Source organism: Argiope bruennichi, chromosome 7, assembly GCF_947563725.1.
Source record: "Argiope bruennichi chromosome 7, qqArgBrue1.1, whole genome shotgun sequence".
Lineage (NCBI taxonomy): Eukaryota > Metazoa > Arthropoda > Arachnida > Araneae > Araneidae > Argiope > Argiope bruennichi.
The window spans coordinates 91530890-91548618 of NC_079157.1; the positions used below are offsets into that span (position 1 = coordinate 91530890).

The 17729-nt window shown below is 29.8% G+C and overlaps 1 protein-coding gene across 2 annotated transcripts in view; it reads left to right on the forward strand.

The window, feature by feature from the left end:
• The window catches only part of LOC129975189 (semaphorin-5B-like), a 141339-nt gene that overhangs the window by 7132 nt on the left and 116478 nt on the right, over positions 1 to 17729 (forward strand). The window contains exon 1 of one of the 2 annotated variants that reach the window (XM_056088164.1): positions 1460 to 1478. The exons of the other annotated variant lie outside the window; for it this stretch is intronic. The gene's annotated coding sequence lies outside the window, so the exon portion shown is untranslated. Of the gene's footprint in view, positions 1 to 1459; positions 1479 to 17729 lie in introns of those variants that run through there. 2 annotated transcript variants of the gene reach the window in all.

The window sequence follows — 17729 nt, forward strand, 5'->3', positions numbered from 1 at the left end:
ATACTATATAAGCTTACGATATATTAGCTATGATATCAAATACATCATAACAAGATGACGGTGGAATTCGTAATAAATGTTGCCATCGAAATATAAATATATATTTGGACGGCAACAATTCTGTTGTTTGTAATACATTTGGAATAACTGAACTAAATCGTCCAAAATATTTTGGAAAAAAAAAAGTGGATTGAGATTTTTGCCACTATGATTCTTCAGAAGAATTTTCAATAATTTTGTAAAAATTATAAGAAGATGGTATGTGTGCAGAGAAAGAAATAATTCAGAACCTAAAGTCAAAAGTTTAGAATTTGGAAAGTTTTTTGATATTTTACATTTTCTAAGGTTTTAAATTTCCATTGTCGATAATCTTCAGTGAACCATGGTCTTTATATATTTCTGGCTGTTTTTTTTTTTTTACGACATCATTAACTCCATTCCGAAAATACTAACATACTCTCACAAGATAATTGGTTTTGCAGTAAAGAAATTTTTGATCTTATTTACAAAAGTGTACCTTGATTGTTTGACAAATATATTTAAAAAAATGTTTAATATCGTTTTAAAAATTGATTTTTTTAATAAAAATATCAAATTTTGCTAAATACAGTGGCCCGATTTTATGATCTTATGTGTGAGGTTTTTTGGTGATATTTTTGGCGATTAAATGATTTGGCGATTAGATTATTTAAATGATTTTTATTGCATCTTTGATACATATAGAAGTCTCATTACAGGACATAATAATTTGAAGCTAAAAATTGTTTATAATTTTGATTTTTACTTTCATGTTATAAATAATTTCTGTCATTACTACTTACATTTCACACATCGAACCAGTGAAATTTGTACGTTGAGAAGTAGTGCAATATCAACCTGGTCGGAATACAGATCTTTGCATACTGCTGTAGCTCAATGATTCAAAACTTATGCTCTTGGGAATCAAATGCAGTTTATGGAATTGGTTTTGGTTAATGAAAGCTGTTCAAAGTATGGTTTTTTTAATACAAAATTGGACTGGTATATAATGAATTGTGACCAAATATAGTACAAGGACATTTTCTTTTATATTTTTTCGGAAATAACTATGAAATTCACTTGGTAAAAGAATACCATATTACTGAAAGTTTCAATTTCATTTCGAATGATTTCAAATCGGTATATTCTTCGAGAAATCGTGTCACAATTTTAGTTTCAATATTTACCACTGAAGATCAGACAACGACCCGTTGTTATCTTTCGAACGATATCGCGGTATTAACAAAACTTCAAAGATTTCCTAGTAGAATTCCAGTTTTTCCCTACGGTGGCAATCTTTTTATCTAAGGGAATGATATCAAAATGAGTATTTTGGAATTGGTTCCTAATTGCATAGCTACGCCAATCGGAGTTTCTTGTTTTGATATCGAACGGCCGATAAAACCTAAATTCATCAAATTCATGGAAATGAAGCCAGCAATTTAGTTTTGATAAACATCGTGAGTATATTTTGAGTGATTTGTTTTATTTAGAGAAGTCTCTTCATCAATTTTGCATTATATTAATTGGAATGGCTTTTTCTTTTTGAAATAGTGTATTTATTGGTGCTATACAGGCCAGACTGTTATACCAATAGCTGCAAAACTGGCCACATGTACTTTGAAAGGTAAAAATGTGTATTTCAGAGCATTTTAAAAATTTCGTTAGAAAATAAACGAAATTTTGGAATCTTAAAGTATGGCTTTTACGTACATTTTTAAATTTGGTGTACTTCCTATTAAAATCTTTATAAATAAGCAATAATATTTTTTAATGCGTTCATTTAAAAACAGTGGTGCTTTTACATAACATTTCGAATTGCTTGAAAATAGCTTTCTTATTTCAGTGCACTGGTTTTTTTGTTGTTGTTGAATTCAGATAAATTTTTATTGAAGACATTACATAAATTTAAAAAAATACTCACTGGTATACTTAAAAATCCAATGCTGAAATAATTGTACTATCTGTCGTTTTATTTAAAGTTTAGATGCTTAGTTTCACCAAGAAAATTTTTAACAGTTTAAATATTTCCATTTTTCTATTTAAAATTCATATTTTAAATGAGATTGCGCAAAATTAGATGCGCTGTGCAATGCATGGAATATTGTAAGGCTTTTAAAATAGTTTGTATTGCGTATCCATTTAATTTTAATTTCTAAAATACTTTTGTTAAAGAAGCCATCAAGAACTAAGCTACATTATATATTTAATTCAAAATTTGAAAAAAAAAAAAAAGTCTTTGCGCGAATGAAGACTGCATGGTATTTATTTTGCACAAAATGCTATTGAAATAAAATTCGATGCTTATAAAAATACGATAACAATTAACGTAATGAATCTTATCGGAAACATATTTTAAAAAAGTAATATTTTATAATTCTTCTTGATATTTTATAATTAATAACCTTTCTATTTTTTATTAAATTATGTGGCAACTAAAACATCGAAGTTTTCAATCAATTTGTCTGCGGTCACTTCTCAGACTGGCAACCCTAGGTAGTTATCTGCCACTGTGGTCAATTACATTTCATACATTATTAATAAAATTTCCATATCATATTGTAATTTATAGAATTTATACATTTTACAGACTTATTTATGTGGCTGTTAAAAATATCTTTTTAATCAACTTGGCTGAGGATTCTAGTTGCCTTGTTGGAAATTTGCAACTGAATCACGCCAGTTTAAGTATTGAACCCCCAAAAATAAAATCCATACAATCGGATGCTTCATGGCATAAGCAATGAGTATTTATCATGTAACTGTGAAGTCATTAATTGAAACAATTGTAGTTTAAAAAATGTATCATCACGTGCTTAGAAACGAAATTATAAGAAAAATGTTTTCATCTTATCCTCATGCTAAGCCCATTACTCATTTTGGATTTCAAAGTTCAAAATACAGTTCTTCGGTGAAACACAAGATAAATCATAATAAATTATTCATTAAATAGATTCGATGAATTTTTCTGAGTGAATTTCGAATGCAGTTTCCTTATTAGTTTTCATAATATCTCTTGCTGTTTTTAAATTTTTGATGGCATCGCACCTGTTTCATTTGACTTCTTTTTATTTTATGAAAAGTTCAGTATTCTAGAAACATCTAAATTCCAGAAAACTGAGTTCTTTTTTTATATGAAATGAATAATTATACAAATGTTCTTTAAAATAGCATTTGCAAAATTCCTTTTTTTTTTCCCTGCAATTGATTTAGCTCTGGATATTCTAAACATTTATTTTTGATTGTTTGTTATTTATTTTTAATTCTGATTTCTATAATTGATTAATCTTTGTATATTTTATTTTTAAGGGTATTTTTATTAATTTTGATGTTTTTAAGTTGGTCTTGCTTGATTCTCTAGCTCTTTATCTATCTTTAGCGCTTTCACGATAACTAGATCGTTTTCGCCGACGTCATAACCACTTGTCGGCGTACTTTTAGCCATCAATTCTTTGATATGAAAAGGCGAAATAGTGATGATAAATACCCTTCGATAATATGTGAAGATTTTGGAGTATCGTTTCGTTTCGAACAAGCGATATACCGAGATAATTATGTTGATAGATTTTGCAAAAATAATAATAAAAAAAACATTTTCTCTGCACAAATAGAAGTTATCAATAAAAAGTTAAGTGCATAAGTAATTTATAAGCTGTAGTAATATAAATTACGTAGATTTTCTTCAAAAATTGTGCACAATATTATGAAGCCTAAGGAAGGTTTTTGGGAAATTTCTTAAAAGTTCATTAATAGTTTATTTTTTTACTAATTAAGAACTGTAATGAATGTAGTTATCCGTCGTGGAGCCAAGTGACATTACCCATGTTCTGATAAAACAACTCGGATAAGAAAAGGTTAAAACAGCTGGCAAAGTTTGATTCAGCAAGATAGTTTTGTTTGTTAAAAATTGTATTAAAAAAACTTAATTTAAACTTGTTATTACCATGGAACCGTTTTATTTTGCCATTAAATATTTTTTTTAAATGTATTTAGCATTTCCTGCAAGGCGAACTAGGATAAACTATCCCAAGAATTAATAGACTTTAAAATTATGTTTGCATGTGAAAACAAGATTTTTTCTTCAGAATAAATCTTCTAAAGATAATGAATAAAAAGTATTACAGCTATTTAAAATATTTTTTTTATCTGTTTCAGAGTTTTTATTCTCAGTGATTGATTACATTTTGTATCGTTTGGTACATGTGATATTCTCATTTTAATTAACATTAAAATCCGAAACGATAAGAATGCATTGTTTATTATAACATTTTATTTAAAAAATTGCGTTTAATTCTATAAGTATTTGTTTACTTGAGCATTTGCATTTCTTCAAGTTCTAATGTTAAATATTATTTTATTTCCTCTCAGTTTACACTATATGTGAAAGCTGTAATATTTTTTTTAATGTTAAATGGATTTCAAATTTTATTCATAAATATTTTGAAATAAAAGTTGTTTTAGTAAAAGTTTCACCTCAATTTTTTATTTAAATAAAAAAATATTATTAAAAACATTTTAAAATACGTTGATCTCGAAAACAAGCATAAAGCGTATCATAAAATTCTAATAAGTTACTTTAAAAATATTGTAAGTTTATTGAAAAATTAAATTATTGTGTTAACCGTATTCATTTTAATTCCATATCGGAATGGTACACATCTAAGAAGTCCGTTCTCAATTTTATCTAACTTCTATTTTAGCTCGTATATAATTTTTTTTTTTTTGTAATTATTACTTTAATTTTACCGAGTTAATGTTTTAATCGAGTTAAGATGTTATCACAGGTATATAAAAAATTACTTTGATAGTTTCTAGTCAAATTAATAAAGAAAATAAAATCAGTTCTTAGATCTTTTGATAACAAAGGCTGCTACAGCTGGAAATATAAGGTTCCTTTTTTTTTTCCTTTATTATTTAGATTAGCATCTTAATGCGCATCTTAGATTCTGAATTGCTACGCGAATATAAAATATGTTCTCCGATTTTATGATTATTAAGTTGGATGAATTTATTATTGTTTTTTTAAAGTAATCCATTTTATTCTACTCATGTAATTTTGAAAACACTGCGAAAAATGTCTCAATTATTCTTTTCAGTTTACGTTTCTGAATACCTAAGAAAAATTGCTTCTCCTAATCCAGTACTTTATATCCTTCAAATTATTAAGATCACATGTTCGAGTCGCTTAAAAGCTGACAGATAGCATTGCCTGCTATAAAAGTCAACATATCTTATTCCACATGCGTTTGGACGTGGCGATTTTGGGATTCGACTGCATTTTATGAACTCGATGCCTCATTCTTTCTTTCTGTTTTGTGGGCAACGCTTAATACCCATCTCTTGGAACTAAACGTAAATTGTTGCCCTCCAGTCCCATCGGCACACCTAACCATTTATCAAATATTTTCTTCGGAAGTTATCTTGCCGGACCCTTTGCAAGGCCCCTTTCTTCCACCCTAGACGACTCCTTGACCCCGCTCCCGTCAGGTATGAAATGGCAATTGCTCTGCTATCCTGCCCTCCCCCCTGGTGTTTTTTCTATCCCCACCCCACTCAGGATGGGGAACTTGGGGGTATTGGTCGTTAATCTTGGAGTCGAGTTCCAACGGTTCTTTTGTTTTTTGAATTTTTCAGTGGAGTGTTTTGATCTGGCCTTTTTATCGAACTGTTATCTATGATTCTTTTCTCTTTTTGCACTGTTTTCTTTTGTTTTTAAATCTTGTATTGTTTCGCTGTGGATGGAGGTGTGCAAGTTCACTAACTATTTATCATTTTGTATTTCATTTCTGGTTTATTTCGATGCAAGAAAAAATTGAAATAACAAGTTCCGATTCGGATTCTAGTCTGACTGTACCAGAGAGGGATTTTACACTATTTGAAATAGAATAAGTAATATTTTTTATAATACTGAACAATATATATATATATATATATATATATATATATATATATATATATATATATAAAAGTCGGAACAGTATTTTTTATTGAAACATATTCTATTTTTCCTTATCAGGCTACGAAACAAAAAATGCTTATAATCGAGACTCTGAAAATAAAAATTTGAGCAAGCGAAGCGTTCACATTCCTTTCCAAAAATCCATTATTTCATGTTGGATCAAAGGGATATGTAACAAACATTAACACCTTTATTAGAAATGCGAGAAAGTTACGGATAGACAACTGTCGCTAGTTTAAATATATTATGGCAAAATGTAAAATATCATTTGTATTATATATATATATATTATTTTCTGGCATATTTTAAATTCTTCAGATAATTTTTTTTATTAAAAAATAACGCTAATTTAGGTTTTACGTGTCTATAGTGTTGTAGTATTTCTTGAGTAATCTTGATTTTTCTAATAGCAATGGTTTGACTTTCCATTATTATTATTCTTGTACTTATTATTATTCTTGTCATTATTATTATTATTATTATGAATTTATTGATATATCGTATATAAACTTTATATATGTATAATATATGTAATAAAATTTAACCCAACGAAATGTAGATTATTTTAGGATTATATTTAGTATCAATTATTTGAAATTATAAACAACATTTTGAGATTCAATACTTATTATGATTTATGGTTTTTCAAATGCCCCTTTCATAATTCACATATCTTTGAAGCACCGAGTTTCACGTTATAATAAAACATTTATGCCGGAGAGAAATAAAATGAATGAGAAACTGTCAAAGCCGAAGAAGGGGCGGGGGGAGACTTGTTATATAACATTGCACTTCTTTTTCTTGTCCTTTTCTGTTTTTGAGCAGTGAAAGTAATTAGCTACATGTCAAACATATTCTAAAACCTTCATTTCTTCTGAACAATGTGGACTTGTTTTAGGAGTCCGGCATGTGAATGTTAACATGAATGACAAGATTTTCTGAACAGCTGTTCGGTATATTTCAGAATGTTCTGGGAAGGAATTAAAATCTGGGCAGGTGAACAGTTTATCATTAATATCGGAGTCTACTTGAGGCATTTAATTATATTCAGAAGAAGTGTGATATTGATATGAGAAATCTATCTATATATATAATATAAATATCATATGTAAGAATTTTCTTTTATTTGTTTGAACCTTACACAGTGGAACCTCGCTTAATTGATTTCCGAATTTTATTTGCAATGTGAACACTTTTCTCATAGGAATCCATGTTAAAGAGGGCAATGTATTCCATTCCGAAAAAAATTGTCAAACAAATTTATAATTATGTGTTTCATTATTTATAATGCATGCGTTTTTTTTACAAATTTGTCTTAAGTTAAAGTTCAACATTTGGAAAAATAAAACACAACATTGTCGTTAAATTTTTAAACTGCATAACTACTGCCTGATTAGAGCGACGTTTCTCAATGGATGATTCATTAATTTCCCATGCTTTCAACATCTTCCTTATTTCACTGAAAGGTTGTTGCTCTGTTGAGGCTGTTACTATCCTCCTCTTCTGAATAAATCTCATCCGCAACTTTTTTGCTGTCATACAGAACGCAGCTCCATAAACTTTTCGGTAGTTTTGATTGTTCTTCCACCAGCTCATCAATGTCATAACTATCTACCTTTAGCCTCAAACTCTTGGTCTGAGGCACAATTTTTTCGACTATTGCTTAAAAGGCATTTGCTCAAATCCTCCGGAATCGCGTTCGACAACGCTATCCGCTCAAAGTTTCCTTCATGTAGACGTAAGGATTATCTTCGAATAAGCGCTCAACACATACTAGTACCAAGATACAGGTTAATTCTGCGTATGACGTCGTGATGCCTCCTCATTACTCGTTCTGCGAAACCTCGCTCGTTAAGAGAATTTAATAGATATATATATATTGCCTGTTATGGAAGTAGCACGTTAAGTGATGTATGGCTCTGCATTCCACCTGCATTGGCATATTCGAGCGAGATTTGGCACACATGTTTCTAAGCACTTTGAAGGATTTTGTTATTAAAACGGTTCTAAGCCCCTCTAAAGAAGATGAAAAAGGGGTTAAACGATTTAAAATTTTTGGACCATGAAACAAACTTTGAAGTGATTCCATTTCTAAGGTGAAATATTAAACCTTTTTTACTGTGTAAACATATCTGCAATTCGTGTACTTTGGCTAGTGTTAATATTGTCTTCTGGGCCGAGATGGCCTGGTTGGTAGGGCGTTGGACTCGCATCCCTTAGGTTGTGTGTTCGAACCCCACCGGCCGAAGACTTTTCGTGTATAAGGTGGCTGGTGCACGTATAAATCTGTCGTGGTCTCAAAGTCCTCCGTGTCGAGAGTAATACCACTGAGGGTACTGGTTCAGAATTGATCGTTTTCTGATTCAGGTCTAAATTACGATCTGTGGATGAGTGAATGAAATGCATGAATGAAGTCCACCCCGTGAAAAGGGCTGTGACGCTTGAGTAGCGAAATCGTACTTTTGGCCGTAATTGGTGCTACTGTAAAAACGAGACGCTCACTCGGCTTAATCACTGTCAGCGGGCTTGTAAAGTGCCTTTAGTTACAACAACAGCACACACGTGCGCGCACACACACACAATATTGTTTTCTTCATTCATTTTTTTATTACATAGAATAAGGGCAGAAATTTTAGAATAAGATTGCACTAATTCACCATAGCACTCGACTCAGCATAGCGCGTTTGTTTGTTGTGATAATTTCTGGTGATGATGGCGCTCTCATTTTGCAATTTCTGGCACAAAGCAAAATTTCATCACAAAATCCTGAAAAAATAATCTCAATGCAATTTCGCGATGGGTCATGCTGATAAAAACAAAGATTTATTTTGAACTTAAAATTTCCTGTTTTAGATATCTATTTTTTTTTTTTAATGCTAAACAGTCGAGTTTCCCATTTATGCTGTATTTACGGTTTGGCTATATCTGTTATTCAGATGCGTGTTGATCACGCAATAAAAAAAGAATTTAAAAGCACAATAAAAATTGTTATGGGACATTAAAAAATTCACCTTTAAAACAAAACTGTTTAATTTCTATTGTTTTAAATGCAGGGCATTAATGTATTGTCTCTTTAAGAAATTCTATTTAGATTTGTTTTCTTTTGTTTAGAAATTGAGGAATAGTGAATTCGTTTTTCAGAAGTTGCAATTTTTTTTTTTTTTTTACCTTATCTCTTTAGGAGATTCAGTTTGATATTGTTTTCTAGATTTATGTAATGTTGAGAGTTTTTCTCAAGACTAATGCAAACTATACCGTGGCCTTGGTTTTCAAAAAAAAAAATGTTGCTTATATTAGTTGGTATTTTGACCTCCTAGTTCGATTTAAATATGGTACTGTTGAAATAAATATTTGTCCTGCTTGCTATACCCAAATGATTTCAATTCTAGTTAAATAATTTTTTTGGCGAAAATAGCGTGGGAATTTGCATTTAAAAATTGTTGTTTATCTCAAATAGATAAAGCATTACTTTTAGAATTTAATTGTCTATATTTATCTTCAGCAAGGTTAATAAATCCCTTCTACTGATAAGGATGAAGGCGGGTATTTTTTTTTTGTGTGCGTTAGTGCCGTACAAGCTGGACTGTTTTATCTACAGCTACCAAATCTGGTACATATATACTTTGGAGGGTGGGAATGTGCACTTCGGAGCTTTTTTTCTGAAATTTTAAGTAGAATTTTAACTAAAAATTAAACTGAATTTTGGTGTTTTTCCGTGATATCTTTCAAAATATCATTGCACAAAAATAAATTTTAAATCATTTCAAATTTAAAACAATTTTTTTAATTATACCTATTTAATATTCGCGCAAATTATTCTTGAATTTTGGCAATTTTTTTGAAACTTTTTTTTTTTTTTTTTGCCTAATTTTCAACATTGGATTACTTGTTTGCTCTGGGAAACAGACCGTTTTCATTGTTTTGTCAAATATTGAATGCCGTGACTTTCTTCCATGGTTGAAAGTTAAGGATGGAGGATTCTGTTTAGTATCTGTGTAGTTAACAAAATATTGCAAAATTAGAAGATAAATGAACCGGAGACTTATGTTTTTAATAGCGTTAAAATGCTATAGAACTTGTCTCCATTTACTAATTAGTCAATTCATGTACACAATAAAAAGGGCTTAAGTAAGATTTTTAAAGTAACGCAGCTTTAATATCTGGCAGTTTCGCTTAATTATGGGTATGAAGTTAAATCTAAACGATTTATCTAAAATATCCAATATTCCGAGCGAACAGGTTAGTCGCCAAAGGCGGAAAAAGCCATAAATTTGTTTACTAATTTTGTACGAAAACAGTTTTTTAATTACTCCAATACGAAGTCTCATCGAAAAAAGTATTGTAATCGTCAAAAACCTCGAGTCAATTTGACCTCAAGAATTTGATTACTTCCTACACTTTAGAGCTTTCTGAATTTGAAAAAAATCATTTTTAGAATTATGTCTCTCTGTGAGCGCAGCCCCAAAACCTTATCAAATCGAAGGAATAAATTTTTGTATGTAGAATTAACAGAAAAATTCTATTTTTATATCTTTTTCATGAAATCTTTGAAAAGGAAAATTATAAATCTGTTCGTCGGTTTGCACATGAACAAGATAAATAAATAAATAAAAATGAAAGAATAAATTTCATAAAAATCTATTCTTTTAGAATAAGCTTTCAAGTATATGTATCACATGTTGAATAAAAGGTTCAAATTTTTATTGGTCTCCTTCAAAGGTTTAAATTTGTATTGGTCTTATCTGTTCTTGCATAATTAACTCGAATGCAATAACTCAAAAGCGAACCATATTTGATTCGCTAGATGTCTTGTCGCCAAAAGTGTACATCTGTGTTAAATTTTGGACGATAATTGCCAATAAAAGGCAAATTCCTATTTAATTTTTATCACAATCTTCTCAAATCTAGCACCAAAACTTAGCATATCCTTTATATGTACAAGGGGGAAAAAAAGCCATTTCCATTGATTTCACACATTTGGCGAAAATTACGAAACATTTGGCGAGATTTGCTGCCCTATGTAATGCTTTATAAAGCAACCGCTCTTTTAATAACTTGTCGATTTAGTTTCACATTTCGGCATATTTTTAAGCATGTTAATTATTTTGTTAATTTTTTTTAGTTTATTAACTTTATGAAAACATGTGTCTTTATCTATTATGATTCTAGAATATCTACATCTACGTTTGGGCACAATATTATTAAAGCGCAGATAATATTATTAATATTATAATAAATAGAAACCTGATTAATTACGCTTGATAAACAGTTTACATTATCCTAATATTTTATCCTTAATAGGATTTATATTTTTTACAAAGTCATTTATTTGACTACTGACTGTATGCAGTGCTTAATCTGTCTTTTTTTAAAATTACAGCCAGTCACTCCGTTACCATAGAACTAACCTTAGTCTGCCTAGTTGAAGATCCGCCATTGCACTTACACTGTGTAAATATTAGAAAAATTGTAAGCACTTATGGGAAGAACTGATATTTGTATCAAAACAAGCCTTTAATGCAATGAATTCTAACTAAAGTTTTATTTTGTAGAATTCTTCAATTAGCATTTTTCTCTTCGTTTTTGAGAAAATCATTGGAAGATTTTTAAGAATTCCTTAAAATTTGAACTTGCAATATAATGGCATCTTTTATTTAAATTCCTTGACTGACATACTATTTCCTGGTATATAAAAAAAGCATTTTCAAGTTTTGTTCGAAACTGCTTTCATAAATTTGAAGGCATTAAACTGACCAAAGGGCCATCAAGAAATTCAAAGGGTAAGGACCTTAAGTGTATGCAAACTGTTGACGAGGGTCATTGATGGGCTCTGCAAATCAAATGAATGTGAGTTGGGCCATTCCTCAGCTCATGAAAAGATTCTTCTTGTCCTTGGTCTTAATTGCCAAGGGCAATTTTTTGGAACTTTTTGATTGTCATTCTCTGTAGAATGTGATAGACACATGAAATATTTTCTTTGTTGTTTTTCTTTTTTGGATAGGTTAGATTTATGAATTTGCCTCTTTGCTCCGCGTGGAATTGCCCACAAAAAGATTAAGGTAAGACATTATTGAAAGGGCTGCTTTTGGAATTCCTTGAATTTTTGTTTCTTTTTATTTTATGGGACAAAAGTTTAAGAATTGCATTGAACTCTCTAGCTGTTTTTTTTTTTCAAAGTCACTAAAGCTCATAGTAATGAAATGTTTGGTAATTATTTTGAATGTAAAAAATGGACTCTTCTTTGTAAATCATTAATCATTGTTTTTTTATTTTCTTCACGAATTTTGAGTTTTTGCTATAAAGATTTTTGTTCTTTACAAAAATAGCATTCCTAACAGAGAATTGACCATTGTTTAAATTTGTAGTACATCAGGATTGTTCAGGTTATAGACCCTTTTAGTATTTGTTTCAGCTACACATATGCTGGATGTATAGTCCTTTGCAGAACCTTAAAAACAACTTAAAAATTCTAGCAGATACAGTATTTATTTCGTCACAGGGAATTACTAAACATTTATTTTGCATTATCAAATTTATTTTTACCATATGATTTATATGTTAACACATTCACTGCCACTACTCACGATTGATAACCGGACCATCTATCTAATTAGATGACCCCACCCCTTCTTTGTTATCTTTTAACTGTAGTAGGGAAAGTGTCATCTAATAACATACAGATGGTTTGGTACAATTGTATATTATCTGTAACGCACAGGCGCGTTTGCGGCAGTCAATGTTTTTTTTTGTTATTTTTCCACCATAACTGTGGAACGAATTTTTCCAAAAGTTTTCTTATACCTTTTTAAAATTCGATCTAATGTCTTTTCAATAATGCCAGTTTCATTCCCGTACAAATGTTCCTTAAATTTTTATAAATTTTTCAAGATTTGATAAATAATCGAATAAATGCCGACAATTTTGAAGTTTGTATGTACATTTTTGTTAGATATTTGCGAGATTTTAAACTATTCTGCGTATATTTTTTAATATTTGTTTTTATTTTTTAAATTTTTTTCTTATTGTTTAAAACACAATTTGTACTATATTTGTTGCAATATTTTTTGTTCTAGATGAACAAGAATACAATTGAAATTGTAGATGCCAAAACATATTAGCAGAATTCTGGAAGAACTCTAAAATAAAATTTTAAAAACAGATGATTAATTTTTATCAAGAATAATTATTGTGATTTGGATTGATGATATGGGGAAAATTCGAATTCATTATCTTTTTAAAAGTCGTCTGTTTTAATTGATATTCACGTTTTAATTCAAAACATGCCAGAAGATAAAACGATTTTATGTATTATAACATATTATACAAGAGCCGTTTTTAAATTAAAATTATTAGATATGAAATTAATTTAATACTGAACAATGGTGGATAAATTAATTGGTAACTTCTAAGGATGAAACTTTAAAATTGCAATTTACAGAATGATTTCAATTCAAATTTCTTTTTTTTTTCATACAATATGAATAAGCTTTGGTGATTATGACATTCTTAAAACCTATATTTAAAAAAAAAATGCAGAACCTTCAGCAAAGCTTATTATTATTTTAATACTGAGCAACGCTGGATAAATTAATTGATATTTTCTAGGGATTAAATTTGAACATTGTAATATAGATAGAATGATTTCAGTTCAGATTTTTTTTTTTCTCCATACAGTGCGAATTAGCTATGGCATATGACATTCTTAAAATCTATATTAAAAAAGACTGTAGAACCTTGAGCAATGCTTATTATTATTATTATTTTTTTACACTACTCGTGTCATTTGGTGGATCAAGCTTAGCAGTGATCGATGTGAGCTCTCGATACTTGGGAGTGTTCTAAATAATTTGTGACAAGTTTCATTACAGATTTTATTATATTACGCACAGTTCGTACCACTTTTGCTTTAGCTGCCTTTCTAGACTACTGATTGAGGCTGGAGTTTAACAATGGGCATGTCAGAATTGCAAGATTAATCCTTTGATTTAAGATGACAGCGATCATGATTATTTTTTTCAATTCGTTCAAATCAAGTCTTTGTTATTTATTTTGGATTGAAGGTCGTAGGGAGTTGGTTGTGATGGATAATGATGGAAGTTCCACTTGCAATTCTTACTGTCCAATTTAGATTTCAGTGCTTTTCAGAAAGAATTGTCATCTCTGACATTGCTTTCATATGTCTTGGAAGATGCATTAGGACGAGATTTGATTATCGATTGTACAATTGCATATAATCCGTTTTCTTTCTTTTTAAATCGAGTAATAAAATCTTTCATTTTTTTATTTAAAAGTCATTCATGATGTGAAAATTCGTCTATAGTAAAGGATTATCAAAATTTATTATTTTCTTGTATGCGATGTTTCATAAAAAAAAGTATTGTAATCATCAAAATTCAAATTTGAGATTTTGACATATCTCACGTTTTAGATCCCTCTGTGTCTAAAAAACACATTGAAATTATATCTATCTGTGAACTAAAAGACGTTTCTAACTAGGCAAATGAAATTTGGTGTATGATCTTTTTACCTGATTTCTAGATTTTTATCCAATTTTGAATGAAATCATAATACTTTACTTTTGTTTGTCTGGCTGTTCGAATATGAATTAACACGATAATCATAACCGGAGTGAGATAGATGGATAAGATTTGGTACACAGATTTAACTGTTGTAAATATATATCGAATTTGGAACCAAATCCGTCGAGAGATTAACTGTCTGTCAGTCTATTTCTTTTTTGTATGCATTTAAACATAATTCACAAACACAACAAAGCATATCGAATTTTGAACTGTGATTGTTAAAGGGTTGACCATCTGTTAGTCTGTACTTTCACATGTAAAAGCGATAACTCAAGAATCGACGAATTATCAATGCATTTGGTATGTGATCTTGTGACTGTGATTGTAATTCTATCTCTTTTTTTTTTTTGGTTATATTAACGTCCCGTTTGAAGCAACACTAGGGCTATTTTGGGACGGACCTCGTCATTTTGAACCTCGGTCAGATGACGAGGACGGCACCTGAGCTGGCACCCCCCTCTCCACACCACATCACACCAGCAGGAGGGCGTTTGGTCATGACGGATTTAACGTGCAACAGACCCGCTTACACGACGGTTCTTCAGTGGAATCGGGTCACGAACCTGAAACCCTCCGGTTCCGAAGCCGAGACCTAACCACCAGGCCACCGCGACTCGTGGTGTAATTCTATATCAAATTTTATTTCAAATTGTTTGCCCGAAATATATATTTGGTTTTCTGGTGCTTGTGTTATTAACATCCCCTCCCCATTAAAAAAATCGCCTAAGATATCAAGTTATTGAGCGCTTTCATTTTTATATTTACCAGTGATATACGGTTAATAATACAAAAAATACATTTATTATAGAGTATGCGAGAAAATTTCGGGACCACCTTCGTTAGTTAATCTGTTTAGGATTAGTAAATTTTTGATTGCTTGAGTTAAGGAATTAAAGCAAAATGCATATTCGATGCATGCGTATTCATTCCGACGAAGCAGAAAATGCTCAAGTGCGATAATCTGAAAATAAAATTTTGAGTTCTCGTTACACTTAATATAAACAGTTTAAACGCAGAAGTAGAGGGCTAACGCATTTATTAGGGTGTATTTCCGAGAGACCATGCCCACTATTTGTCTTATCATTAGAATAATAATAAATATTACTGCCATACATTTCAGGAATAAGTCTTACTTTAGGTATATTTTCATATATAAATAAATAAATAAAAATAAAAAATGACCTGTCTGGGGAGTGTATTATATAAGTATTCCTGACAGATTATGAATATAAATAAATGGTGACACATTATGACAGATATACAATCTCACGTGTCGTATGAAAATATCAAACCATATCACGCCTGACTTCTATTTCATTTCATCCTCTCCTTGGCGTTGAATATTAAAACGCTATTTTTAAACGGCGCAAAAGATGTCAAAACGAGAAAAAAAAATATTACTGTAAACAGAGAGAAAAAAAGTTTGCAAATAATAATCAAATCAAGTATATTTAGTTTATATTCAAAATCTGTTTAATACATATACGAACGATAAAAATAACGACAGTGATGTAGTTCCTCGGTACGTGTTTCCGACTTCGTTTTTCTATAGATAGTGTTTATTTATACTATTATTGGTCACGGCGTCGCTTCCTTGAAAGAGACGGATGCGTTTGGTGATATGTTTGACTTGATTTATCTAATAGACAAGAGGGTACAGTATCGCATCTTTTTTTTTGTTTACTTTTTAAGCGAAAGAAGGGAAAAAAACTTTCATGTATGAAATAACCTAGGATTTATTTTCACTTTGTTATAAAGTGCTTAAAAATTCATCGTCTTAAGAAATAAGATTCAGTTTTTTTTTTATCACAATTCTTATATATTAGCCGCCTTTGGTGACTAGTCTGTTTCTCATGATTATTGATTTTTTACATTATTAAATGATTAATATGAAATGTAATTATTTGAAATTTCATCTTATTTGATGTGATTAAAAAGAATTAAATTGAATTAATCTGCCACAAAAAATTATTTTGGGTGCTAATGCAAATTAAAAAGGATATATACTACGAAATATAAACAGAAGCGAACATTCTATTTCGGATTTAAATATTTGAAAGAAAGCTATATTTTAATCTTGACATTGGTACTAATAAAATTAATATAATAAAAAACAATTTTTTGTGTTTTAAGATAGTATAAAAGCCATTTTTGTAAGTTTAATAGTTTTGAGGTGTCGTTTAATAGTTTAGTGGTTGTTGATTTCCATATTTTTAAGCCATATTAATTATTTTTTTACAACTAAGCTTGGAGCTCGAGTAAACTTTCTAATTGACTATGTCCCTTAAAATCTTCTTTCCTCTGATCGAATGGAGTTTTTGTTGACACAGTGAGCTCTCTCCAAAGCATTTCTAATAATATTTTGGAACTCCGATAGTTAAATAGCGAAGCGTTGATTTAAATGTAATTCTAAAAATGTCCAGTGTGGAAGTCTGAAACGTTCGTATAGTGAATTGTTTACATTTGACTGTTGTTAGAGATTTTAACTAGATATTCTTGTAGGCCATTTTCTTCCTTTGATTATTAGGATCGATAAATTATTATTATTATTTTTTGTTCAAATTTGAAAAAAAAAGGTAAAACAAAAGAAAAATAGTACACCTAAGTATGAAAAATCTCAGATTTAAAAACACTTGGTATTCATATTTACAGTATCAGCAAGTTTTCCCTCTTTATGTTATGCATTTTCATCAGATTTAGCATATATTTATTTACATATTGTATTTTAAATTTATGGATACCTCATTTTCTATTTTTGTTTGTTTATTCTTGCAAGTTACGACAACGGTTAATTTTAATATAAGGAAAGTGAAAAAAAAATGTAGATAATTATTTATGCACCATCTGTGTAATACATTCTGTGAAGAATGCTTCTTGGTAAGAGGGAAAATAATATCCTAAATAATTGCACGCAGGAAGAATTTTTTTCTACAGAACAATGGCATGCCATATTAATAATCCCATTTATTATGCGTGGTGCGATATGATGATCTGTTAACTGATATATTTTTTGAAGTTTTTCTTTTCCTCTCTCTCTTTTTATCTTGGAGGAAAATCATGAGTAAGCTTTTTAGTTTTATTTATTGTTGTAACGTTCTAATTTTTATTTTGTATATAATTACAAATTGGGAAAAGCTGAGAGATTTTTTATTCTGTACTATTTGATGCAT